We start from the raw sequence: 27,932 nt of genomic DNA on the forward strand, positions 1-27,932 counted from the left end.
CCTAGTTCGGGAGACTGGGCTGGTTTTTGTATTTTTTCCCATTGATGAGACATAAAGCTAAAAGTAAGACAACACAGGTGTTCTACATTTGTTTGTAAACAATATTTTACCTTTTTTTAAAAAAAAGATTTTACTTTTTATCCATGAGAGACACAGAGAGATGCAGAGAGAGAGGCAGAGACACAAGCAGAGGGAGAAGCAGGCTCCACGCAGGGACCCCAACAAGGGACTGGATCCCAGGTGTCCAGGATCACGCCCTGGGCTGAAGGCGGCGCTAAACCACTGAGCCACTCGGGCTGCCCTATTTTACTTTTTTTTTTTTTTTTTTTTAAGATTTTATTTCTTTATTCATGAGAGACAGAGAGAGGCAGAGACGCAGGCAGACGGAGAAGCAGGCTCCATGCACAGAGCCCAATGTGGGACTCGATCCGGGGACCCTGGGGTCACGCCCTGGGCTGAAGGCAGCCGCTCAACCGCTGAGCCACCCAGGCATCCTTATTACTTTCTAAATAATATACTAAATGACTTTCTTCAACCTCCAAACCTCTCCTTAGGTGAAGCACTTTTAAATATAATGCAGTGGCTCCAGCTGTTAATCTGAAAAGTACAATAAAAACACTATGAGAGCTCTTCTGCCATCATTGGCACTGTCCTCGGCACAACTCGCTCAGTGGCTCTGCCTGAGAGAATCCACCGCCCCCCACCACCTGGCAAACCTCACAGCAGACGGGATCCGGGCCATGATGGACAAGAAGGCCAACATCTGAAACATGTCTATCATTGCCCACGTGGACTACGGCAGATCTACGCTGATGGACTCACTGGCGTGCAAGGTTGGTATCACTGCCTCGGCCTGTGCTGGGGATACCTGCTTCACGGATGCCTGGAAGGGCGAGCAGGAATGCTGCATCACCAAGTCAAGGGCCATCTCCCTCTTCTACGAGCTCTCAGAGAACAACTTGAACTTTATCAAGCAGAGCAAGGATGGCTACAGCTTTCTCATCAACCTCATCAATTCCCCCTGACATGTGGACTTCTCCTAGGAGGTGACTGCCACCCTCCGTGCCACTGGTGGTGCCTTGGTGGTGGTGGACCATGTGTCTTGTGTGTGTGTGCACGTGGACACATGCAGACAAAGATGGTGCTGTGGCAGGCCATTGCTGATCATAGCAAGCCTGTGCTGATGATGAACAAGGTGGACTGGGCTCTGTTCGAGATGTAACTGGAACCTGAGGAGCTTACCAGCCTTCCGGAACATTGTGGAGTGTCAATATCATTTCCACCCATGGGGAAGGGGAGAGTGGTGCCGAGGGCAACAACATGTTGGGACTGGCGGCTTTGGGTCTGGACTCCATGGTTGGGCCTTCACCTTGAAGCAGTTTGTAGAGACGTATGTGGCCAAATTTGCTGGACATGATTCTGAAGAAATCTGATGATTCTGTCATGATTCTGTCAGCATCTCTCAGGCCCTACCTTCAAGGTGCTTGACGCAGCCATGAGCTTTAAGAAAGGGCAGACAGCAGGCTGATTGAAAAGCTAGACAGTGAAGACCAAGACCAAGAAGGCAAACTGCTCTCAAGGCTGTGATGTGCCGCTGGCTTCCTGCCAGGGATGCTCTGCTGCCAATGATCACCATCTATCTGCTCCATCTGCTGTGATCTCCTGCATGAGGGGCCCCTGGCAACGAGGCAGCCTGGGCATTATAAGCTGTGACCCCAAAAGCCCCCATATGATGCACACTTCCAAAATGGTGCCGACCTCTGACAAAGGTCAGTTCTATACCTTCGTCCATGTATTCTCAGGTCTGATGCTCACTGGCCTGAAGGTCAGGATCATGGGGTCCAACTACACCCCTGGGAAGAAGGAGGACCTGTACCTGCAGGCCATCCAGAGAATGATCCTGGTAACTGGCCGTTACGTGGAGCGCATTGAAGATGTGCCTTGTGGGAACATGGTGGGTCTGGGAGGCATGGACCAGTTCCTGGTGGAAGACTAGCACCATCAACACCCTTGCACTCCCACAATGTGCAAGTCATAAGGTTCAGCCTGAGCCCCACTGTTCAGGTCACTGTGGAGGCCAAGAATCTAGTGGCCTCCCCTTCCCAAGCTAGTGGAGGGTCTGAAATAGCTGGCCAAGTCAGACCCCATGGTGCAGTGCATCACAAGGAGTCAGGGAGCACACCATTGCAGAGGCTGAGGAGCTACACCTGGAGATCTGTCTGAAGCACCAGGAAGAGGAACACGCATGCATTCCTGTCAAGAACTCTGACCCCATAGTCTCCTACTGCAAGACTGTCAGTGAGAAGTCGAATGTGCTGTGCCTGCCCAAGTACCCCAACAAGTGCAATCAGCGGTACATGAAGGCATGGCCCTTCCCTGAGAGCCTGGCCGAGAATATGAACAGGCAGGACGGCCACCCATCAGGAGCTCAAGCAGCAGTCCCACTATCTGGCCGAGAAGTGTGAGTGAGATGTGGCTGAGGCCCATGTGATCCGGTGCTTCAGGCCCGATGGCACCGGCCCCATCGTCCTCACTGACATAACCAAGGGTGTGCAGTACCTCAGTGAGATCAGGATAGCACGGTAGCTGGCTTCCTGTGGGCCACCAAAGAGAGGGCTCTGTGTGAGGACAACATGTGTGGGATGTGCTTCGATGTCCTTGATGTGACCCTGCATGTGGACACCATCTACCTCAGAGGTGGCCAGATCATCCCCACTGCCCAGCACTGCCTCTACACCAGTGTGCTGACTGCCCAGGCCTGGCCTATGAAGCCTATCTACCTTGTGGAGATTCAGTGTCCAGAAGAAGTGGTTGGTGGCATCTACAGTGTCCTGAACAGGAAACGGGGTCACATCTTTGAGGAGTCCCAGGTGACTGGCACCCCGTTTGTTGTGAAGGCCTAACTGCCCATGAATGAGTCCTTTGGCTTCACAACTGACCTGAGGTCCAGCACTGGTGGTCAGACCTTCCCCCAGTGTGTTTTTGACCACTGGCAGATCCTGGTTCAACAACACCAGCCACCCTAGCCAGCTGGTGGCAGAAACAAGCAAGCATAAAGGCCTGAAGGGAGGCATCCTGGCCCTGGACAACTTCCTGGACAAACTGTAGGCAGCCTTCCCTGTAGCCGACCACCCTCGGTGGGACTCAGCATAGCCCCTGCACCCGGCCGATGATCGACCACAGCAACATTCTCCATGACACCTCAAGACTGTTCAGACAGTGACACTCCATCTGACAGGTTCTGGGGCCCACTCAATGTCATCACTCAATGTGAATACTTGATGCCACTTCTTACAATATTTATTTCAAGATTTCAGAGGGAAGAGAAATGCCCGGGGGGACTTATTTGGCCGGTGGGGATGGAGAAGTGGGATGGAACACTCAACACATTTTTTTTCCATTTCAGAAACTCAAATGTCAGAAAAAATAATAATAATGCATTAAGAGGTTTATTTGGGTAAATGGCGTAGTGGATTTTCCCCCAGAAAGGGGGAAGGAACAAGCAGTAGACCTTTCTCTTTAGAGAAGAGATACCACATATGTTTGCTAGAAGGCAGGAAACTTCATGTAGTGTCACAATGAGCACCTCAGCTGTGTTAGTGCCACTGGAATAATATATTTGATATGATGGTGACAAAAAACAAAAAGACCAAAAAAAAAAACCCACTGTGAAAGTATTCAAAAATCCAGAAACATAGATAAAATTGTGTATTTATTGTACTTGTTTAGGTTAACAATTAAGCCCGCTATTTTATTTTATTTTTATTTATTTTTTAAGCCCACTATTTTAAATGGAGAGATTCCTCACCTGAAATGTAGTTGTAGTTGAAAGCAGAAATATGTTTCTTCTGTGCTGACATTACAAATACACTACATATTTCCCTGTGACTTAAAAAATTTAACAAGTGTACAATATGATTAGTACACATTCCCTAGTACACATTGGAGCTAAATGGATTAACAAAAGAGCTATTTATCAACACATAAATCCTCCCATGTGGATGACCATTTCAAATTCAGAGTAAGTTTATAATATATTTATAAACCAAAAATAAAGATGATTTTGAATTTTGCATTTTAATGGAATCCTGGAGACTCCAATGAGAAGCCAAGTAGAAAAAGGTCATAGTGTCCTATTTCTCCTTTTCTTTAAAAATGGAATTCCTTTTACATAAATATTCTATCTGTATTACACAATAAATCTAAATAAGTGAGAGAGAACTTGTGCTCAGAATCCTGTCACCTCAGCAAAACTAACTTTTCATTTGACCCTGCTCCCTTCTAATTCTGGTGAGTAATTGGAATGAGTGCATTCTCCCATTTTCAGTTAATACTATTTGAGAAGCATGTTCCATGCTGCTATGTAATCTTTGTAATTTGAATTTTAATAGCTACACCATATTTTTAATTATTCCCCAGTTATTGGGCATTTATTTTGTAATCTTTTCCATAATAATTAACACTGTGGCCAATCTTCATTTATTTAGCTTTTTTTCCTTATGGATTATTTCTTCAGAATACATTCTATGAGGTAGGATTAAATAAAGGTCAAAAGCCCGGATGTGAAGAGGTTTTTATTTCACTCAGTGACCAAGGGGCTCTAGGGACTCCACCCATGGCCTCCCACCTTTTCCATCAGAGACAGACAGTTCTCTATCAGAGGTATATCAAGTGGCTACATTCCCCCTCTAGAATACTGGGACAAGCTGAGAGTCCATTTCAGAAAAATACAGGCTTAAATACTATGACCTTAAACCCATATGAGCTTGCTATATGTTGCTACCAAATGATTCTCAACAAAAAGTAAAACCAGCACTTTCAGATTATAACAATTTTGCTGGGGAAAAAAAAAAGTGAACAAGGAGTGACATTTAGAAAGTTGTATGTCCCATTAATAAATGTAAAATGGTTTTCATTGTTTTAATTTGCATTTCTTTTATAAATTAGTGAGATTGAATCAGTTTTCATATATATGTTTACTAGTGATCTCCTCTTGAATGAAGTGTTTCTTTCCCCAGTTCATTTACTCAGTAAGGACTTAATATTTTTGTATATTTTATATAATATAGATTTTAAGCATTTTAAATACATGCTAATATTTTCCAGTTTATTTTTTAAATATAATTCTAACATTGTGTTAATAAGCTATAACCACCTCCAATTCTCATAGTATTGCTTCAGAAAGCTTTGGATATAGACTTTGGTTCAAAGGGCAACTTGATTCATATAAATCACTAACATACCTGTTTCCAGAGACAGTAACACAAAATTGTCAAGGGTTGGGATTTTTACAACAAGCCATGATTAAATTATAGAAATATCTTTGGTCAATGCCAAATTTATGTTGTAACTTTTTTTTTCCTGTACCATATAAACAGAATAATCAATGTAGTCTGGGACTTGAGGGAACCTCAATGTAGGTAATGAGGTTGGGGCCTTTGGAACGTGAAGAGAGAGGAGCTGGGCTTTCTTGGAATGACATGAAATAAGGTCATATGGTTTGGAGTGGACAGATGACATATGAACTGGGAAGAACTAAGTTAAGAGGAGTTTCTCTCTTTTCTGCCTTTCTACATTCTCATCTTCAACCCCTTTCTGATCACCAGATAAGATTTCCATAGGAAGTAGTTTACAAATATTTTTGGTGTCTCCTTTCATTTCCTTCTTCTATTCCTCTTTTCCCAAACTCCCTCACTCCTTCCTTCCTCTTCCTTTTCTTATGGCAGGACAGCACAATTACAGTGGAGTTTGATAAGCTGGATCCAGGTGCTATCATTTGATTTTTTAAAAGATTTATTTATGTCTGTATGTGTGTGAGAGAGAGAGAGAGAGAGGAGAGGGAGAGAGGAGAAAGAGGAGAGAGAGAGAAAGCACAAACAAGCATGGGAGGAGCAGAAGGAGAGACTCTTTAGCAGCCTCCACACCAAGTGTGGAGCTCAATGCAGTGCTGCATCTCAAGATGCTGAAATCATGACCTGAGTCAAAATCAAGAGTCAGACACTTAACTATCTGAGCCAATCAGGTGCCTCGCTACCATTTGATTACTTGACTTTTACCAGATTACTTTCTGAATCTCCATTTCCTCTTCTAAAGGGAGACAATAATAGTACCATTTCTAGAAGGCTGTCATGAAGATTAAAGAAGAAAAGTGTTTAAATGCTTAACACAGTATGGTAGACTATTTTATTCACAACTATTTGGTGCTCCCACCAGGGGGAGGATTACACTCTCCAATCCTACTAATGTCAGCCTTGGCCAGGAGACTTGATTAATCAATGAAATATGAATGGAGCTGACATATGACACTTTGAGGCAGAAAACTTAAGCCAGTACACAGTTTGTCATGTTTTCTTTTCCCTCTGCCATAACAACCAGCAATGTTCCAAAGAGAAACTGTTCTATCACTGAGTCCAAAAGTAAAGAGGACTTAGAATAGTCATGGTCAACATGCAGTGGGCACATAGCATGAGCAAGGAAAAAAAAAACATTGTTACAAGTTATAAGCCACTGAGCTTTGAGGGTTGCTTATAATCTAGCCTATATTGATTGATTAAAACAGTATCTGGTATGTTGTAAGAGCTTCTATAACGACTGGTGAGCTGTTAGCCAATGTCCAGTGCTCAGACAGGCATAAAAGACATTCGAGTTCTGACCAGCCAGAATGGAGTGTCCTTGATCACACATAATAACAGTTTCAAAATACATGAAGTGAGAACTGATAGAAATGCAAGGAAAAAAGGACAAATCCACAATTACAGTCAGATATTTCAATACTTTTGTCTCAACAATCAACTGAACAAATAGACAGAAAATCAATAAGGACATAGAATACTTGAACCACCACCAACTTGATCTATTTGACAATTATAGACTATTCCATCCAACAACAGCCAAATACACATTCTTTTCAAGTGCATACAAAGCAATCAGCAAGATAAACTATATTCTGGGCCATTTAACAAATCTTAATTGAAATCATTCAGAGTATATTCTCTGACTCCAGAGGAACTAGAAATCAATAAGAGAAAAATGTCTAGAGAATTCCTAAATATTTGGAAATTACACTACACAATTCTACACTTGTGTACCAACAAAATAACAGGAAAACTAGAAAACATCTCAAAGAATATGAAAACGAAAACACAACATAGCAAAATTTGTGGGATGAAGTAAAAACTGTACTAAGAAGATCTGTAACTTAAAATCTTATCTTAAAGAAAAAAAATCAAGAATCAAAGCTTTCAACTTAAGAAGCTATAAAAAAAGAGAATTTAAACCAAAGTAAGCAGAAGGAAGAAAGTAGTAAGAGCAAAAATCAATAAAATAAACTAGGCAAAAGAGAAAATGAATGAAACCAAAAGCTAGTTCTTTGAAAAGATCAATGAAATCAATAGACAAGAAGAAAGAAGACACCAATTTTATATATTAAAGAAGGGACATCACTACAGGTTTTATAAATATTTAGAGTATAATAAAGTTTATAATAAATGTATCAATATATTTGACAAATTAAATGAACAAATTCATTAAGAAACACATCAATTCAAGTAGAAAACCTTAGCTTAGCTTCATATCTATTAAAGAAATTAAATTCCTAATATCTATTTTAAAAATTGAAGTCCTAATCTGTGCCCAAGTCTTAGACCCAGAATACTCTACTAGTGAATTTCATCAAATATTTAAGGAACAATATCATCAATTCTAGATAAACTCCTTCAAAAAATAGAGGGGAGGAAGGAATATATATCCACTCATTTTATGCCAGCATCACTAATATCAAAACTTGTTAAAGATCTAAGAAAACCATTGACCAATATCATTCATGAATGTTCATGCAAAGATCCTTAGCAAAATATTAGCAAATTGAATCCAACAGTGTTAAAAATTATACTATATCACGATTCAGTGAGTTTATCCCCAGAAAATAAATTTCAAATCAACCTCAAAAACTGACTAATGTAATTCACCATATTAACAGGATAAAGGAAAACATAATATGATCACCTCAACAGATAAGAAGAGACATTGATAAGTATTTCATTTATAATAAAATCTGTCAGCAATTCATGAGAAGGGAACTTCCTAAAGCTATAGATGGGGACATCTACAAAAGCCTGCAATTAACATCATACTTAATTGTAAAAGAGTGCATAAGAAAATATGGAAGAAAATCTTTAAATCTGGGATAAGCAAAGTTTCTTAAAAATAAGGGAAAATCATAAAAAGTGATCAACTGAACTTCATAGAAATAAAAAACCCTCTGCTCTGAGATAATATTAAAGAAATAAACAGACAAGCCAGAAATTGAAAGAAAATATTTACAAAATGCACATTTCACAAAAGACAGGTATCTAAGATATATAAAGAAGTCCTATAACTCAATAGCATGAAGATAAAACAATCCAATGAAACGAGGAGCAAGTGATCTGAACAGATACTTAACAAATGAAGATACATAAATGGCCAGTAGACACATGAAAAGATACTCCATATCACTAGTCTCTAGGGAAGTGTAAAGTAGAACCACAGTGGATCACTACTACATATCTATTAGAAAGGCTAAAATTAAAAAGACTGAAACACCAATTGTTGGCAGGGACATGGAGCAACTAGAGCGGTCATACACTGCTGGTGGGAACATGAAATGCTACAATTTTTTTGAAAAATAATTAGGCAGTTTCTTAAAAAGTTAAATATGCACTTACCATACAACCTACGCATCACACTCAGTTATTTAACCAAAACAAATGAAAACTTGTATCACTATATACCTGTACATGAATGTTTGCAACAGCTTTATTCATATAATTCAAAGGTGCAAACAACCCAAATGTCTGTCAACAGATAAGGTGATAAATCACAAGATACCCATATGATAGAATATTACTCAGCTATTTAAAGGAACTACTAACACATGCCACAGTATCAATGGTCAAAAGACACTAGACATAAAAGAGTACATATATATAAGAGTACATATATATGATTCTATCTATATGTAATTCTAGAAAGGCAAAATCTAATCTATAGTTACAGAAAGCACATTAGGGGTGCCTAAGATTAGGAGTCATGGGTCAGGGACCTGGACTGAAAATGGGTACCTTACAGTATCTTAAGGTGATAAAAATGTGTTTCCTGACTGTGGTTGTACAATGGTTGTATTTACTTATTAAAACGCATTAAACTGGGGTGCCTGGGTAGCTCAGCTGGTTAAGCATCTGCCTTCGTCTCAGGTGATGATCCCAGGATCCTGAGATCAGGGGTCCTGGGACTGAGCCCTGACTCAGGCTCCCTGCTCAGTGGAAAGTCTGCTTCTCCTTCTCCTTCTGCCTGTCCCCCAGGCATGTGCCTACTCTCTATCTTTTACTCTCAAATAAAATCTTAAAAAAAAAAACTCATTAAACCATAGCTTAAATTGGGTGCATTTTATGGAAATTTATCTCCTTAAAAAAGTTACAGATAGTGCTCTAAGGGCACACACTCTGAACCTATCAGCTTGGGTTAGAAATCAGCTCCCATTCTTATTAGCTGTGCGACCTTGGACAATTTACTTAATCTCCCTTTGCCTCTCAGTTTTATCATCTAAGGTAATAGGATAGTAACAGCACCTACTTCACAGAATTGTTGTTGGGATTAAATGAGTCAACACACATAAAGTTCTTAGATCAAATGGCAAGTATTAATATTATTACTGTGATTTTTATTGGTCACCTGACCATTCACAGAAAGGTACAAATATTTGAAAATAGGGCACTCTGTGTTGTTCACTGTTCATCTCCTATATCAAGCACAGGATGATATACATAGTGGGTATTTGATAAATATATATATATATTTTTTTAGTGTATGAACTGTGAATAAATACTGTGTTTCTCTTTGGGGTGATAGAAAAGTTTTGATGACGGTTGCACAACATTGTGAATGTAGTTAATGCCACTGAAATATGGTTAAAATGGCATATTTTATATTATTTACATTTTACCATAATAAAAGAAAAATGTTTATATACCTAATGAAAAAGAACCTACAGCTTTAGATTTCAGCTCTGCAGAGGCTATGTATAACCTCAGAATAATCACTATAGCTCTTTTGTCTGTGGCTTAAATGTGGAGGAAGACATTCATTTGTAGTGTCCTTTAAGGTCTTAAGATGAGGATATTGTGAACATCTTGACAGAAAAAGTGAAAATTTGGATCTACCATGAGGTACATTAATAACCAAAAAGTCTTGATATATCAAGCATTTGTCTAGTAAGATAAAATTTCCACCAACCAAGCTACAGCTTACTTCCCACACTAAAGCTATAAAAATATGGGAGATTCAGCACCTGTTAGTAAAATTATGAATTGAAGTATCTTGAGTTCCGGTGTTAAGCTGCTCAATAACATTCTTCTTTAGGACTTATATAACATGATTTGCTTGCATATCTGCGATACTTCTAATAAAAATAACAATTTTGTGGATACGGTCAGTTTTTAGGAAATGTTCTCAAAGTGACAGCTTGAAAACTATCATCAGTTTATTTCAAACCCTTCAAGCACGTGAATGAGTGTTCATTTTATGGCTATAAAACTTTCACATGTTCCTCCTTCCCTTGGTGGAAATTACTTAAGAACTAAAGATGTCGGGCAGCCCCGGTGGCTTAGTGGTTTAGCGCCGCCTTCAGCCCGGGGTGTGATCCTGGAGACCCGGGATCAGGTCTCACATTGGGCTCCCTGCATGGGGCCTGCTTCTTCCTCTGTCTGTGTCTCTGCCTCTCTCTCCCCCTCTCTGTGTCTCCCATGAATAAATAAATATTAAAAAAAAAAAACTAAAGATGTCTAAAATGATTAAAACCCCATAACAAGTACAGAGGAAGAAGTTTTTAGTGGTTAGATTAATTTAGACTAGTATGTAGTAATACTTCCTACCATAAAGACAGAATAAAAAGATACCCAATAGTTTCACTCAAAAGGAAAGTTTTATTCATTTTTTTCCTCCTCATTTCTCTCTCTACTGCTGCATGGTAACCACTGGAGAAAAGAGGAGGCGTGTTAGATTCCACAGTGGCATCTGCACTGACGTCGAGCAGTGCTCTGCGGCTTGCTGTGTATTTTGGCTCTGGTAGACTAGCTAAACTTCCATTACCTTGTTATCAAAATACCACAATGATAAGAGTTCCTCTCCCCCAAGGAATATATTTCACTTTACAGTTACTAATCAGCAAAGAGCCACAGGCAGATTTTTTTTTTTTTTTTTTTAAGAAAAGAGCTAAATGAACCATATGTATTATTTTCTTTACACAGGCTAAGGCTTTGAATAGAATAACAGGTGGGAGTTTGCAAGATATTTTAAATATTTCAAAGAGCCCAGTAAAAATTCTGTCAATACTAAGACAGAGCTTCCTGGCCCTACTTTTGGCTTCCAATTTTCATAGCATGCTGATTAATTAGGGGTTATATGTGTCTAAGTAGGAATGGAGAAGTAAATTATTACACGATAAATATAGTTTACTAGAGAGATTTTTTAAAGTAAATATGAGGTCCTTATAGGAAAAGGATAATGAAACAAATCCTTGGTGATTAAAATGATGGGAACCAGGAGCCTATACTAATTATTCGGTAAGTAGTCATCTTTCTATACTGTTGCTGCCTATGTGAGTATTATTTGTGATTTATACCCTACCATTTTCTGAAGACATTTAAATGGTCTCACACTAGCTAAATATTCTTTCAATACTTGGGTTACTTTACTACTTGCCCAATGAGATGATAGAAGCCCTAAGGAAAAGGAGGACCAGTCTCTGAACTTCACTGTTTTTCTAAATAGGTGTTTTCTGGCACAGAGTAGGTGGTTTCACCTTGTCCTAGTCACTGACCAATGGGTTGTTGGAGGAATTTTCTGGTCAGGTCCATGTGTTGCCCTATTTCAGCAAACACTTACCAAGAGCCTACTGTGTGTCAATCCCTGAAACTAGTGTGAAGTGTAATCAGGTGATGGGAACACACATTAAAGGAATTTGTAGAGTGCTCAAGGGAAGGGAACAGTTTATGCAAAAGGCATGAGGCCGGAAGAGCTAGGCTGGTCTGAGGCACCAAAAGGACAGCAGGTTTAGGTTCTGTGGAAGCAGGAGAGCACAGAATGAGATGAGCTTGGAGAGGCTGGCAAAAGCCAAATTATGCATGGCCTTGTAGGTTATAGTAAGAAGCAAGAAGCTCTTAAGAGTTTACTCGCTGACTGTTCTGAGAGTAGGGCTGGGGAAAGGGTGGTAAGAAGTGTGTTGGAGAAATGAGTTTGGAGACCAAGTATTGGCTTAGACCAAAGTGGCAGAAGGGGGATGAAGAGAAGTATGTTTGAGATTTATTGTCAAGGTAGGAACCATAGGGTTTACAGATGGACCAAATGCAGGAGATAAGGGAAAGGGAGAAGTTTCTGGCTTGGACAATTGCATGAAATGGAATGCCCCCTTTACTGAGTTGCAAGATTGGGAAAGAACAGGTTGAGATGGGAGGTCTTGAAAGGGAATCAAGAGTTTGGTTGTGGCTGTATTATGTTTGAAATGCCTGAAAGACATTGAGAGAGATGTCAAGTTAGTAATTACATTTACAAGTCTGGAGCCTATTAGATATATATGGTTGATCAGCATATATTGATGATATTTAAATATATATTAAAGGAACTCTGTATTTTAGAGATTCCAAAGGAAAATGTAAGGAGATAGAGAGGAACAGGGAAAGGAAGTAGAAAGGATACCAGAATGTGTAATGTACCAGAGATCAAGAGAAAAGAACAGTCAGCTGAGAAGTACGCAGCTCGATGCTACTGAGAAGTGAGCAGGGGGAGAGTAAAGTGACTATCAGACTGGATGCCATCAGGGTCACTGGAGGCCTTAAGCAGGCAGTTTCAGGAATGTGAAGGATGCTGAAGATAGACTGGACAGCAGGTGAAATGGAACAGGTGAGTTTGAGACAGTACAAACAAATAACTTTTTGGGGAGTTTAGGAGAACACGCAAAAAGGAAATTCAAGAGAGACAGATTTAAGGGAGGCAGATGGGGCTGAGACAAACTAAATTTTTAGGGATGCTGAGCTTCCGGTAGCTGCAGAGTATCCAAGTGAAAATGCCTTGCAGAAGGCACAATTGACTGGAGAGAGAGTTTTGAAACCATGTATGTGCAAAGCTTGGACAAGAATCACTAGCCCAGATTCCCTTTTAACAAACCCTGTCCATGTTCAAGGTATGATGTAAAAAATTCAGCACATAATTCCTCTTCCAAACATTCATCTTGGACTACTCAGCACAGCTGGTAACAACTCTAATCTCTAAGATCTACAACAAGCCACCTTAGTCCTTTACTTGGCCCCTTGAGGTTTTTCTGTAAACTAAATTTCTAGAGGTAGCATTTCTGGCCTGCAAGGTATACCTTGAACTGACATGTCAGAGGGCAGCTGCGCCCTCATAGGACCGTGGGAAGTTGTAGAAAGCTTACTGAGATATGCTGCCTCTCTTAGTTCCTGCTGTGAGTGGCATGTTCCGTCTGCTGGTTTCTGCAGCCTTTGCTAAATAAATGAGGAGCTTAGTTTCTCCTGAGGTCAGTTAGTGTGACATCTGGGCCATTCTTTCAATATTGGGAAAGGGAGAAGAGCCATGAAGCTCATAGGAGGAGGAGGGGATTTTGAAAGTAGAACCCATTACGTATGACTGCTGAAAAATTTCTTCAGTACTTTGATGAAGACTCATAATTCCTTATGGGAATGTTTTCTTGTGAGGGTAGCATGTACGTGTATCTTATAGGCTTCTTTTCCTCTTTTCAAAAACTTTAATATGCACCTACGTAAATAAGTTCCCATCTTATATGAATTGATTCATTTGTCAATAATAACTGCAGAAGCCAGTGTGTTGCCACACTACTCCAACAAAAACACAAAGTATATTGTGTTTCAGCTTAAATATGTGGAGAAGCAGTAACCTTGTTCTTGTTCTAGTGACATCCATTGACTTACATATGGTTTCTCTGTGTCCTGAGACTGTAAGTTCAATGGAAAGGGGACAGAGATACAACATGGGCAGAATGTAAGAGATGATTTATAGTATATACTAAAAAATAAATGTCTTGTTATATTAGATTCCTAGGGCTGCCATAACAGTATGTCATAAATGGGTGGCTTAAAACAACAGAAATATATTGTCTCCCAGTTCTGGAGGCCAGGAGCCCAAAATCAAGGTGTCACCATGGCCTTGCTTCTTCTGAAACGTGTAAGGGAATCCCTCTTTGCCTCTTTCTAGTTGTCCAGAAACCTTTCGCATTCCTTGGTTTATAGCTGTGTAATACTAATCTCTGCTTACATCCTTACATGGCATTCTCTAGGTCTTCAGATGACCATCTTTTTTCTTTTTTTTAACACCAATTATATTTGATTAGAGGCCTACCCTACTCTAGTATGACTTTATCTTAACTAATTACATCTATTTCCAAGTTTTTGTAACACTATTTCCAAATAAGTTTACATCCTAAGGTACTAGAGATTAGGACTGTAACATATTTTTTTAGGAGACACAAGTCAACACTTGACACTTATAACTTTTCACAAGAGAGTGGGAGGGAAGGAAAGGAGGAGGCAGGAAAGAAAAGTGGTAGTTATGGGTAATGGGTTAGGAGGCTACTTGTCCCCATTACTGTTTCCAGACCTCTATGTCCTTACCCCTTTATAACAAAAAATTGCGTCCTAGGGGCCCCTGCTATTTGGATAAACTACCCTCTCTTCCTTTTTTCTGGTAGATACTGTTATATACTGACCAATTAGTTCTGTCCACTAAATATTGGGCAGGAGTTCTCAAACTCTGTTGTATATTCCAGACCACCTGAGAACTTGGTAAAAATATATAGAAGCCCAGGTCCTATCCTACTTCAACAGGCCTGTCTCTGTATCTTTTAATGGCTCTCTAGGTGATTCTAATAAACTCTGAAGTTTGAGTATGAATGTCCTTGGGCACATGGCATGTAGTCTTTCTACTCCCATATTTGCCATCCACAAAGGTGACTCATCTAATACTAGGTCTCTTATTTCTTGACCTCCTTCGCCCTCAATGACCTTCTATTCCACTCCATCACATCCTGCCACTCCCACAGCCACACTCTGGACCTTGCCAGCATTATCTCACTAATCTGGGGTAATCAGTATTACCTGGAATGAGCTGCAACTCTAAAGGGCAGAATTATAAGGTGAGTTCTTTTTTTGTTCCCAGTTGCCCTTTCAACCCCCTTCCTAAGCTAGTTCTTGGGGGGGGGGGGGGGGTTTGGTTGTTTGTTTTTTGTTACTAGAGCAGACCATTAACTTTTCTGACTTTCAGGTCATAAAATTTCTTCTTGGAACTCTTGGTCACAAGATCAGTCTCAGTGCGATCATTCAAATGTTCAATAGAATTTGAGCTACGTTCAAAGCTAAAGCTCCTCTCCTCGTCTTGTTATTGTCACTCACTGGTAAGCAGGGGGAGAGGAGTACTTAGGGTTGTTTCTCTTTCCTCTCCATCCTCCCCCCAGTTCAGCTGCCTCTGTATCCTCTTGGATTGGATCAAGAGAAGAGGCTGTCAAGGTTTCACTTGGTTGTCACAGATACAGTCCACCATGGCGGCCTTCGGGACAGCAGAACCTTGGTGCTTACTCTTTCCTTTGATGGGCATTTCTGTGAGTTTTGAGGAGTTATTTCGCACTTGGAACACTCCAGTAAGCTCCCGTGACGGATGCAATGTCTTTCACCTTCTACTGGCTTCCTACAATTTCTTCCTCAGCACCTGGCCGTCTGGTGCCTACTCCCTCAAGCTAGTCATGGGATCTGGGATAGCTCCAGACTGGTTCCTCCCATAGGCCTGCATTTAGGCCGGGAGAAATACTCACCAACCCTTGCCTAGCTGCTGGTGGATATGACCTTGCTCCCATACACCCTTACGTGCCCCCTATCACCACACCATTCTCCTCGCACACCCTAATTTGGTCAGAGCTTCTCTTACCAGCCCTTACACTCTTCAAACTCAAGGAGGCACAATAGAAGCTCTTCAAATGGCTTCCTTAAAGTATCTCTCTCATGTCATTTGAGAGAGGAGCACCACTGCCTTCACCTAGGAGAAAGTGGAAGTAAAAACCAAGGTACTCCAAAAATTCTCCAAAGAACACTTGGCTTTCAGTTTTTCAATTCCAGTGCTTGCACACACTCCAGGTGAGTGATGGATTAAGGGTCATAAGACCAGTCTGACCATCTCTTTGCAGGTCCCACAGAGGCAATATAACGCCTCATTATGGCACCTATTGTTTTCTTCTCAGTCTTTAGGGCCTCAGCCAAAACTAAAACAGAAAGAGCTCCAATTAAACGTCCTGTTTACACAGAACGCTGCTCCCTAATTTAGAAAATGGCCAGTTTGCTTGTTAAACAATTCTCCCTAGGACCATTACGTGACCTTAAGGGGACCCTTCTCTGATTCATGGTCCCCTTTACTTTCTCTCATCACTAGCAATCTCCTGCTTCCCTCACTGCCCGGTTAGATTTCACAGTCTATTATACTTTCAGTAATTCTCTTGCCAATAGCATACTTTCCTTTGTCTCTTTATCATTTCATAACATCAGTCTGGAAAAATTTCAATCTTGGATGAACTCAAAAGCTCATATCCTCCACACCTGCACCCAGGCAACTGTGCACCACAACTGAGAAACACAAAAGGGCTAGTTGATATGACTATAATTTCCGGGTCACTAGCTCTTAGCCCTCAACACAACACTGCCAACAATTCTATTATATTTCTTTGGCCAACTGGCTCTCTTTCTGTCTGTAAGGGACATTTCATGTGTTCCCCACTATACTCAACCTTTAATCCCCTACCCTAGTGCTCACTTTCTGTTGGTCTGTTTTTATTGTCTGTTGTTGTCTTGTCTTGTCTCCTCATTGTCTTTATTTATTGTCTTGTCTCCTCATGATGTATTTCCTTTCTCCCTCCAACTTTTATTATGGTAAGTTTAAAACTTACAGGAAAGCTGCAAGAATAAGTACATATAGCACCTCTATATGGAGATCTACACACATATCTTGGTATACAAACACATACACAGGCAGTTACACATGGAATGATTCAAATTTCTATTGCCATAGTATGCTAACTATAATTGTATAAATACAACTTCACTGCCAAAGCATCAATCTTCAAATTGACCCTATAATTAACAAAAGCCCATCATGATCAGTAACAGTGTCCAATCATAACACTTCTTTCAAAATTTGTCAATGACTGGTCACCGCACATGTTATTCAGTTCAAGCATAACAAAGCATACAATTGTGTTGCCTCCTTTTCTCCCAGTGATCAACTCTCATGACACTTTTTGAAAAAGATTTATTTATTTCAGAGAGGGGGGCAGAAAGAGAGGGAGAGAATCTCAAGAAGACTCTGCACTGAGTGCACAGTCGATGGGGGAGCTCCATCACATGACCTCAAGATCATGACCTGAGCTGAAATCAAGAGTTGGACAGTTAACCAATGGAGTCTCATATGACACTTTATAAAAATAATATTTGAAAGAGAAAATTGGTCAAAGGAGATGAAAGTATAGGAAAGAAAAGTGGTAACAATGAAAGTGAAATTTGAATCAAACACAAATAGAGTTACAGAAGAGATAACTGGGAATACTGACACTGCTACCATTAGAAACACTCCAGATATGCAGCCAGAGAAACTTACTAAATGCAGAGTTACCACGATTAAGGAGGAAAGTGGCTGTGATGAAAAGATAAAAAAATGTCTTCGAGGAAGTGACATTGGCAGAAACTTCACATTAAAAGAACTTTTGAAAAAATAAATAAATAAAATAACTTTTGAAGATTTCACAACATTGTAAATGAAAATGATAATGATTCAAGCTGATCCAAACTTAGGAGTATGGCAATTTGCAAAGGTACAGAGAAGATACTTCACTGTAAGAGTTATACGATCAGAGGAACCATACAAACTACTTTAAGTTTTTCAGAAAGAAATATAATACTTCAATCCTCAATTTCTCTAATGTTTTACATTCTAGTGTACCAAATAAAAATTACTTTTACTATTTTTTTTATTCCCTACATTTATAACTGACCATCATAATGTTTTGACAAAAATGTTTAAAGGTCATGGAACAATGGTAATTTCTCCCACTGATTATGAAAATAATTTTGTACAATTTCACTTTACATGGTCATTTGAGTGCTGCACTACAATGCAAAGTGAGGACTATATATACATATATTTTTTTTTCCCTGAACCGTTTGAAAAGACTCTATAGTTATCATGATGCTTCACCCTCTAAATAGTTCAACATGTATCTTTCTCTTAAGAACAGGGACATTTAGGACACTTGGGTAGCTCAGCGGTTGGGCCCCCGCCTTTGGCTCAGCAGTGTCAGTATTTTCTAATCGTTGACCCATGATGAGTCCTGAGACAGAGTCCCACATCACGCTCCCTGCATGGAACCAGCTTCTCTCTCTGCCTGTGTCTCTGCCTCTCTCTCTGTCTCTCTCATGAATAAATAGATAAAATCTTTATATATATATAAAAAAAGAACAGGGACATTCTTCTACATAATCACAATACCTCTCTTGCTCTCAAAAAAACAAACATTGATACCATAATATGTCTAATATTCAGTACATATTCAAATATCCCCAATTATCTGAATGATATCCTTTATAATGTTTTACTAATATCCAGAATCTACATAAAGATCAGGCATTCCCTTTAATCTAGAATAGTTCCACTGTTTTTTTTCCTTTTTCTCTCATGATATTGATACTTTTTTGAAGTGTTCTATAAAATGTCCCACTATTTGGATTTGCCTGATTGTTCTCTCATGCTTATATTAAAAATCAGTGTTCTAGAACTTGTTTCTTCCACCTGCCCGACTCCTACTCCCCAGACAGAAATCAGGTAGCTATGGTATGTTATTGTGAAATTTCTATAATGTTCTTCTCTTCATTTTATTCTTTGCTTTCTCTCCTTAACCAGTCAACAAGTAACCAACTGATCCTCTTCTTTGCAAAAAACAACAAAAAACAAAAACAAATAACTTCACAACCAAATCCCTTGACCCTCTCATGCTTTCTTAAGAATGACTGAAATTCATCATCCATTTCTTCATTCGGTTATTTCCAGGACAGTCCGTCTTTTTTACTTGTTGGGTGCTTAAATGCCCTCATGTCCTCTATCCCAATCCAAATCTACTCTCAAGACTCAAAATCCTTAAACTAAAATTGAAATGACTACCATCAGCTTAAAAAGACACATCTCCCAGGGGAAGATTTGCCTTTCAGCAAAGCTCTGTGAAGATGTGTGCCCAGTGCCCATCCAGTTCCCAAGGCATAACAGACTCTGACATTTTGTTGAAGTGAATTGACCTATACATAGCTCAGTGGGCAAAATTTCCTAAAGATTTCCAAACCAAACTGTCTTAATTAAAGCACTGCTTTCAGACTTACAACTGTTTCTGCTGATAATAGTTTATACAGGAGAGTGCTAGAGTCTTGGAGGACCAGGTAGGCATTTGAAAAAAATCTTTGAAATATTGTTACTTTAATCTTGACCAATAAAATAGCTCCTTACAACATGCCTTATCTGCAATCACACTTCAGTAGAAGCTTGCTAAATTCAAAAACATATACACCCACATGTATTTTAAAGAATACTACATGGATGATGGTTTTTCCTCCTCTGTTCACCATATCAGAAGGTGTAAAATGTCCGTTAATGGTCATTTTAAGCGTGACCATTTGGTTAAGGTGTTGTGTGTCAGATTTCTCTATTGTCAGATCACCTCTTTCCTTTTGTTACTAATAGTGTATAAGGAGATATTTGGAGACTATGTGAACACACTATTTTCTAATCGTTGACCCATGATGAGTGGTCAGTGGTGTTACTATCCATTAATAATTATTTTCTTATCAATTATTATTTTGGTGGTTACAAAATGATTTTTAAAAAAGATTTATTAAGAGAGAGTGCATGAGTGGGGGGCAGGTGGGAGGCAGAGAAAGGATCTCAAGCAAACTTCCCACTGAGCATAGAGCCTGATGTGAGGACCATGAGATCATGACCTGAGCCAAAATCAAGACTTGGGTGCTTAAGTAACTGAGCCACCCAAGCACCTCACAGAGTGATGTTTTAATGTTATCAATCCAACTACATTTATTCACTGGCATTCCTCTGTAAAAATGAGTTTTCCCTCCCTTCTTGTACCTTTGCCCTTTGAGTATTTTTATCAACTCATGGATTCTTTATCATTCAGTATGTTATAATGAATTGCCATCCTTATTTTTATCATTCAAATTGTCCTATTTGGGCCAGCAGGAGAACCTTTAATCTGGCTTGTGTCCTTTGACATTCCCCATCAGTTTGGGAATGCTTATCTGGTTATTTTTAATTGAGTGTCAGATATTGCATTTAGATAACTGTAAAAGTAGTTTGAGGCCTAGAATAATATTATCTTTCTCCAAGGAGGATTTATATTTGCTTCTGGCAAAAGGTTAAGGCCACTAGCAATCCTAGATCACCTTAATCCAATTGGAGGACCTGAGAGGATTTGAAGCTGGGAGGGCCGAGTCTATTTCTGGTCCCAACTTATAGCCTGTTATCACTCCCCTTGATTTTCCTCAAACTTCAACTTTTATACTTCTTGCCCTCTTAGTCTTAAAAGTTCTATTCAGCTTCTTAGCCCCCTCCTTGGGATAAATGGCTCTAAATGTTTTGCTCACCTCTCTGGGTTTCCTTCTCTCAGATCTTATTACCTTCATTCTTCATGTTAGCTCCTAGGATGATTTTAAAAATATTTTGTTCAACTTTTGTGGGTTTTCTCAGTAAGAATATGAGCCTGAATTACCTAATCTATTACTGGAAGTGAAAGTTCCCCTTACCTCAGAGTTGACTTTTAAAAATAAAAATATAGTCATGTCATTTTCCTAATTAAAACAGTTTCAATGACTGCCTATTTTTCTTTCTTTCCTTTTTTTTTTTTTTTCATAGATTCACAATCCCAAGATCAAGAGTCACACGCTCCACCAATTGAGCCAGTCAGGCTTCCCTGCCTATTTGTCTTCAGAATCCTTAATTAGGCCTGAAGGTCTACATCCCCAAATCATCTCCAGCCAGTCTCCCTCTCACTTTCTACTTTCCAGACCCACTCACTGGCTTTTTTCTGCACGCCACACCTTCACAATTCTGGCTTTGCACATGTGGTTCCCATCCCTTGATCATTGTTAATTGCTCCCACCCATCTCCCTCTGATCCAGTTAATGCTTAATCATCAGAGTTCAGCCAAATGCTTCTTCACCAAAGAAGGTCTTCCTGGTTCCCTCAGACTAGGTTGGTCTCTGTTATGGCACCATGCTCTTCTTCACCAAAGCACTCACTGAAGTGTGTGATTATATGTTGATTTGAGTAAAAATTGTTTTAGCATCTGGAAGGATGCTAAATGAAGGCAGGGATCCTGCCCATTTTGCTAACCATTACATGCCCAGCAACTACTTATAGCAAGTATTCAATAAAATAGAGGAATGAATAAAAATGATCAATCAACAAGTCCTTTTCTGGGCCACTCATCTATGCAATTAGCCCATTTATTTCCACCACCAGGACTGCACCTAGGGTTTTGGTGATGTAGCTAAAATTTCCTGGCTTTTAACTTTGAAGTCTGATTTTTTTTTTAAAAAAGTTTCAGTTTCCATTTTTCTTATGGTTTCATTGATTTCATTTCAAAAGAGCATTATTTTTGACCAAAGAAACATTTTTCAGTGACTTCACAAAACTTTAAAACCAAGGGGTTACCTTGGCTTCAATGTAAACATACTTATCATTGAGAACAAGTCATTCAGATGCTTGATCTCCAATTTAGCTAACTCTTCAGAAAGTGAAATATAAGAGTTTCAGGCAGGTGATGAAGTCAGAATAGTACAGCAAATAATATTGCAAATATTTTCTTTTGCTTAATATAGATTTTCCTGGTAGAGTAAATTTTCATCTGCTTTGCATTTGAAAATAAAAGACAGCTGCCTCTTTAGAGGCTTGTAGGCAAGAAGTCAATAAATAATGGGAACTCTAAGTGATAATACAGGATTTTTGTTTTAAAGGCAGATTTATGCTTACTTTGCTAGAAACTTGCATGAGCCTTCACTGATATTTTATTTTCAAATTTTACTATGCTTGACTTGGAGTTGGCTATTTTTCCCCTCTAAACCCATAAAACATACAAATGTCAACTGTTTCATTTCTTTAGCCTCAAAGTAATTTCTTATTCAGTCAGCCTCCCTGAATGGGATCTTCACTGACAAAACCGGGTAATAGGAACTGTAAATTAGCTTAGGTTTATAGGAATTACAGTTTATCTCTCCCGGAGAACCACCACTGGACAACACCTTACTTCCAAGCTTTGTGAAAATAAATCTCCCTCTTCTGCAAATGCAGAACACAGTCCAATACTTTTTTTTTTAAAAAAAAGATGGACTATTAAGCCCTTCTAATTAACCTTCATGTCAAATGAAGGAACCAATGTGTTTGCTCTATAGCTTTAGAAATGGGGATATCCTTAGATACAGTAGCAAGCAGTGCTAGCTTCTACTCTTAGTTCTCGTCTTCATTATCCAACTGCCTACTAACCATCTCCACTTGAATATCTATTATATCTCAATCTTCACATATCCAAAACTACATTGTTTCCCCTTGCTCCCAAAAGCCTACTTCCCACAATCTGCACCATCTCAGTGAATGACAACTACATTCTTCTAACTGCTCAAGCTACAAAGTGAGGGGTCATTCCTGGCTCTTCAGTTTCCCTCATACCCCATACCCAATTCAACAGCAAATCCTCTCAGCTCTACCCTCAACATGTGTCCAGAATCTGACAAGATTGGGTGCGTTCAGGGTGGTATGGCCGTAGATGTGTCCAAAATCTAATCACATCTCATCACTGCCACAGTTACACTTGTCCAGCCACAATACTTTCTTCCCTAGACTATTAACTAATCTTCCTGCTTTCACTCTTCCCACCCTACAAGGTTCTTCTACACATAGCAGCCAGAATTATTCTTTTAAAACGTAAATTATAATTTCTATGTCAAGGTAGAATCCAAAGTCTTTACCATGGCCTAAAAGGTATGAAATTTGGCCACTCCTTTGACCTCTTCAGCAGAACTCTCTTTTGTTCATTCCACTCCAATCAAACTGGCTTTTGTGATTTTCCTCTAACATGCCAAATTTACCTCGACCTCAAAGCCTCTGTATATGCTATTCTGTTTCCCCGGAACGTTCTTCCCCTAATATTCTCACCGCTAGCTCCTATATCTTCCTCAAGCTTCTGCTAAAATATTTCCATTTAGGAAATGTCTTTCCTGCACAGCACATTGTTTTTAAAAAGCACCTCCTTCCCTTAATCACAGTTTTTTTAAACACCTTGGCCAGAGTGACTATATATTTCAGGGCAGTCCTGGTTTCATCTGCATTGTCCTGACATAATTATAGATAATTATTCTCAAAGTGTTCTTATTTGATAAATTATGTGACTGTATACCCTTACCATGTCTTAGTCTTACAGCTTTCATCATCACCTGATACTACTTGCCTATCTCTTACCATTAGAATGTTGACAAGAGTTAACCATTTTATTCTCTGCTATATCCCTAGCACTTAGAAGTGCCTAGAACACATACCCAAATATGTGGTGAATGAATAAGTGAACAAATGAATAAATGAGCTGGGGTCATTAACTCCTTATGTTAAGTGTTCTTCTGGGAACTTAGGGAGGAAAAGATAAGACACGGTTCCTATCCCATGCGCAAGTTCCACCTGAGAGATTCTGATTTGACTGGTCTTGTGTAGAGACTAGAAATGTCTATTTTTAAAGCTACTCAAGTAATTAATTGTCACATATAGGTCAACCTTAAATCCTATGGTCTGGGAGCTATCTACCTAGTGGAGGAGTCAGATGAAAGGCAGGTAGGATGGGCAGCCTGGGGGCTAAGTGGTTTAGCACCGCCTTTAGCCCAGGGAGCAGGCTCCCTGCATGGAGCCTGCTCCTCCCTCTGCCTGTGTCTCTGCCTCTCTCTCTCTCTGTGTCTCTCATGAATAAATAAATAAAATCTTTTCTAAAAAAAAAGAAAAGGCAGGTAGGAATCAAAACCATCTCTCCTCAGCAAATGGCTAGGATAATCCAGTATGCCAAAACCACCATTTTAAGTTTAGACGTCAACATGAAAATTTATACTATGTACATGATACTTCCCAGTGTACCTGGCCAGGGCTACTGATGAATTAAATTCCTAAATTCCATTTTTTGTTACTGAGGAAAGTCTTGACTATTGGCTTTACAGAGCCACAAATTTGAGTGGCAAAAAAGGAAACTATGGATGGCCTAGCATGTCTCATGATAGTGTAAGTGAGGACAGGGAAGTTGTCCCACAGAGAACCAATTCCAGAACTTGATGAAAATGAGTACTTGGACATAATTTATTTGCAGGGAATAGCTTTGTAACCAAACCTGTGCATATGCCCTAATTATATCCTCAAGATAAACTCACACCAGTAGAAATGCTATTAACTCAGATAGATATCTGAACATGATTTTCATCATCTTTAATTGGGAATTCACTTTTTCAAAAAGAAAATGGCTTTTTTTCTTCTTATTAAATGTAGGTGTACTACAAATACAAACAACGGAGTTTCTTAACATGCTAAAGAATAATAATTTTAGATACTTCAAGAAATCTGCTGCTGCTAATTCTCTCCTCTGACAATACGTAGTTGGGCTTAACTCGTCCTCATTATATAGTCTTAGCACTTTGCCTGTATACCACTATTTTAGCACTTACCACCCATAGTGTGTGTGTTTGTTTTCCTACTTGGCCACACCCCTGGAGTCTCCTTCCCCTCCTAGCGTCCCCCCACATCTCAAGGGTTTTAAGACTATGAAGGCTTAAAGCAACCGTACCTAGGGAACATCTTCAAAGCAGAGAATCCCTTGCCCTCTGAGATTTGGATTCAGAAGGTCTAGGACGGGGCTGGAGAATCTTCAGCAGACTTCCAGAGGCCATCTGGGCGGTCAGTTCACAGACTTTAAGAAACTGACAGAAAGTAGGAACTATCTTAGTCATCATTGCACAACCAGTGCCCAGCACATGCATACCCGATATATGTGTACTAAGTCAGCTAAATGAATGATCCAGAAAAGATCCAGGGACTTCTATGAGGAAATCATTTTGTATAGATCCAAGACCAGTTAGATCAAATAGCACTTTATGTACTGTAGGAATTATTCAACAGGTCCAAAACTGAAAGGGAATTGAAGAGCATACTTGATTGTCATGCATCCTGTGAGGAGAACAGCCCAGCAGATGATTAGGCAGATGACAAATGAAAATCTTAAAACAAAATACCTTGTGATCTGGTATAAACATTTTAGAACCCATGCTATTCATATTTTAGCTATTTTCTGCTAGGCCTTATATTTTCATCTTTCCCAAACAGAGGTACCTTACTGCTTATCAAAGGTGAAAAAAAAAAAGGTTTCAAGAAAAAGGAGATTACAAAGGAGAAATATTTTTAAAACTTGGAATGGTCCTTAAAGTGAATATTCTATCACTTTATGAAAATATGAGCGTGAAGTGCACATTTATCGACGCATGTTCATGCCTGATTCTGAACCTACCTCTGAGCTTTGAATTAATTCACCCTTAATTTGTGCTGATTAAATTCCCTACCTTTAATTGCTCTGACATGTTCTCTAGCAGCATTTTCCAGTCTTTTCCCAACAACACCATATTTAAAACCCACTTGAAGTAAATAAATTTCAGCCAAAATCATTTCTTGCTCTAGAATTCCAAGAGTGGAGCACTCCCTCAAAGGAAAATAGGAAATCTTTCTTTAGGTTAGTTTTAGAGGTTGACCCATTAATAACATCAACACAAATTTTCAATAATAGATTTTAGGTGTAAAAACAATAGTAATTCAGATGCTTAAGTAAAAGTTTGACTTTTCTTCCACTATGAATGTAATAAATACACACACATGTGAATTCCTTTTGAGTTAAAGAATAAGTTGTTTTTATATATATAGTCAGAAGGCATTATAGTCTGGACTTAGCACTCACAGATAAGGAATTGTCAGTCTGCCATTTATGCAAGTTCATTGTGTTCTCCATGTAACCTCAGTATAGCATTGCTAAGAGCTAAGGCCTCTGTTTTCAAATCTTGGGTCTTTCATTGTGCTGAGTCACATTAGTCACTGTTTCCTTCTTGGTGTGGTAACCAGAAATCATTATCCTTCTACCAGAAGAATGTTGGGGAATTAACTATTACTAATAGTTGTGAAAACAGAAAGCAACAGATATTGATACTTATACTTCATTGCACGTATTATGTTAATGAAAATGGAAGGTCTTGGATCATGTGAAATTTGAGGTAAGTAGACTTGGCTTTTATATGAATAAATTGTTCATTGAAAGTACTACTAAACTGATCAGCCATGCCAATGTAAAACCAGCAGACAAGGATGACAGAAGTTAGCAATAAAAGGAATACATGGAAAGGAAATTAGCATGTTTTAATCCTATAAATATATTTAAAAAGAATTTAGGGCAGCCCGGGTAGCTCAGCGGTTTAGCACCACCTTTGGCCCAGGGTGTGATCCTGGAGACCCGGGATCAAGTCCCATGTCAGGCTCCCTGCGTGAAGCCTGCTTCTCCCTCTGCCTGTGTCTCTGCCTCTCTCTGTGTCTCTCAAGAATAAATAAATACAATCTTTTTTAAAAAAAGTTAATGGCCTAGGGCAATATATAGAAAGTGTACATCTACATATGCCATATATGTTGCAGGTATAGATTTGTGCCTTTTGTGGTTTTAAAGAGTACTCAGAGAGGAGCCACTTATTCATATAGGTTTACTTACAATATTTAATCCAAGTACTTGAATGTGGTAGATACTCGGTGAATAAAAATTTTTTTAAGTGAATTGAGAAGTTCTATGGCAAGGAACCAGTGAAGTAAAACTTTTTATAGTTACTTGGAATATTAAATGACTATTTATTTACATGACTGTGCTAACATGGAAAGCCACTTGTAATGAAGGGTTAAACAAAATATGAATTTGCAGTAATGTCATAATGACGGGGGAGGGAACCTCTGAATAAAATAAGATGAAACACAACTATAGCAAAATGTTAAAATGGGACTTTAGAAGGTTCAACTATGGGTATTTTTAAAAAAGGTTTATATATTTTAGACAAAGAGAGTGTACGTGCACGTGCAGAGGGAGGGGTAGAGGGAAACAAGACAAGCAGACTCCCCACTCAGCGGGAAGCCTGATGTGGGGCCTCATCCCAGGACCCTGAGATCACGACTTGAGTGAAATCAAGTCAGATGCTTAACCAACTGAGCCACCCAGGTGCCTCCAACTTAGGGTATTCTTATCTTTCTCTCTACTTTCTATTTTTTTCCTTTAATACACATGTATTTCTTAATCATATAATTTGGTATACCTGTGAAATTGGCAGGAAATGTTACAGGACTTGACGTGTTACTTTGTGACAGCTCTTTCATTTCTGACATATGGTCATGTTGCTATCTAACCAGTTTGCAAGCAAGACGACTAGAAGATAATATCATAGTATTAGCTAAGAAAACGTTTAGCTACGTAAAACAGAAAACAGGCTAACCAAATTGGGGTTACAATGAGTTGAGGGGTGGCCAGTCTAGGACTACTTCCTGCAGCAGTTTCAAGATATCATAAATGACTCAGACTCCTACCTTTCTGCTCCAGAATCCTTAGCTTGTGGGTCCTATCTTCATATTTCCCACATCATGTTCACTTTGATTTTTGTCATGAGGCTCCATGTCCATCCTTATATTAGTATTCTAAGAGGAAGAAGAAGAAATGGAAAGTATATCTATATATATTAAGG

At 39.2% G+C, this 27,932-nt stretch overlaps 1 long non-coding RNA gene and 1 pseudogene across 5 annotated transcripts in view; one reads left to right on the top strand and one right to left on the bottom strand.

The window, feature by feature from the left end:
* The window catches only part of LOC112925405 (uncharacterized), a 66,916-nt gene that overhangs the window by 36,522 nt on the left and 2,462 nt on the right, over nt 1–27,932 (bottom strand). For 3 of the 5 annotated variants that reach the window (XR_003236109.2, XR_003236106.2, XR_003236107.2), the window contains exons 2-3: nt 27,778–27,885; nt 24,968–25,100 (exon numbers count right to left, since the gene is read on the bottom strand). This is a non-coding gene — a long non-coding RNA (uncharacterized lncRNA). Of the gene's footprint in view, nt 1–20,744; nt 20,799–24,967; nt 25,101–27,777; nt 27,886–27,932 lie in introns of all 5 variants that reach the window. The other 2 variants (XR_011995319.1, XR_011995320.1) reach the window with 2 other exon arrangements.
* LOC112925404 (elongation factor 2-like) lies at nt 621–3,150 on the top strand (annotated as a pseudogene).

This window comes from Vulpes vulpes, chromosome 11 (genome assembly GCF_048418805.1).
Source record: "Vulpes vulpes isolate BD-2025 chromosome 11, VulVul3, whole genome shotgun sequence".
Taxonomy (NCBI): domain Eukaryota; kingdom Metazoa; phylum Chordata; class Mammalia; order Carnivora; family Canidae; genus Vulpes; species Vulpes vulpes.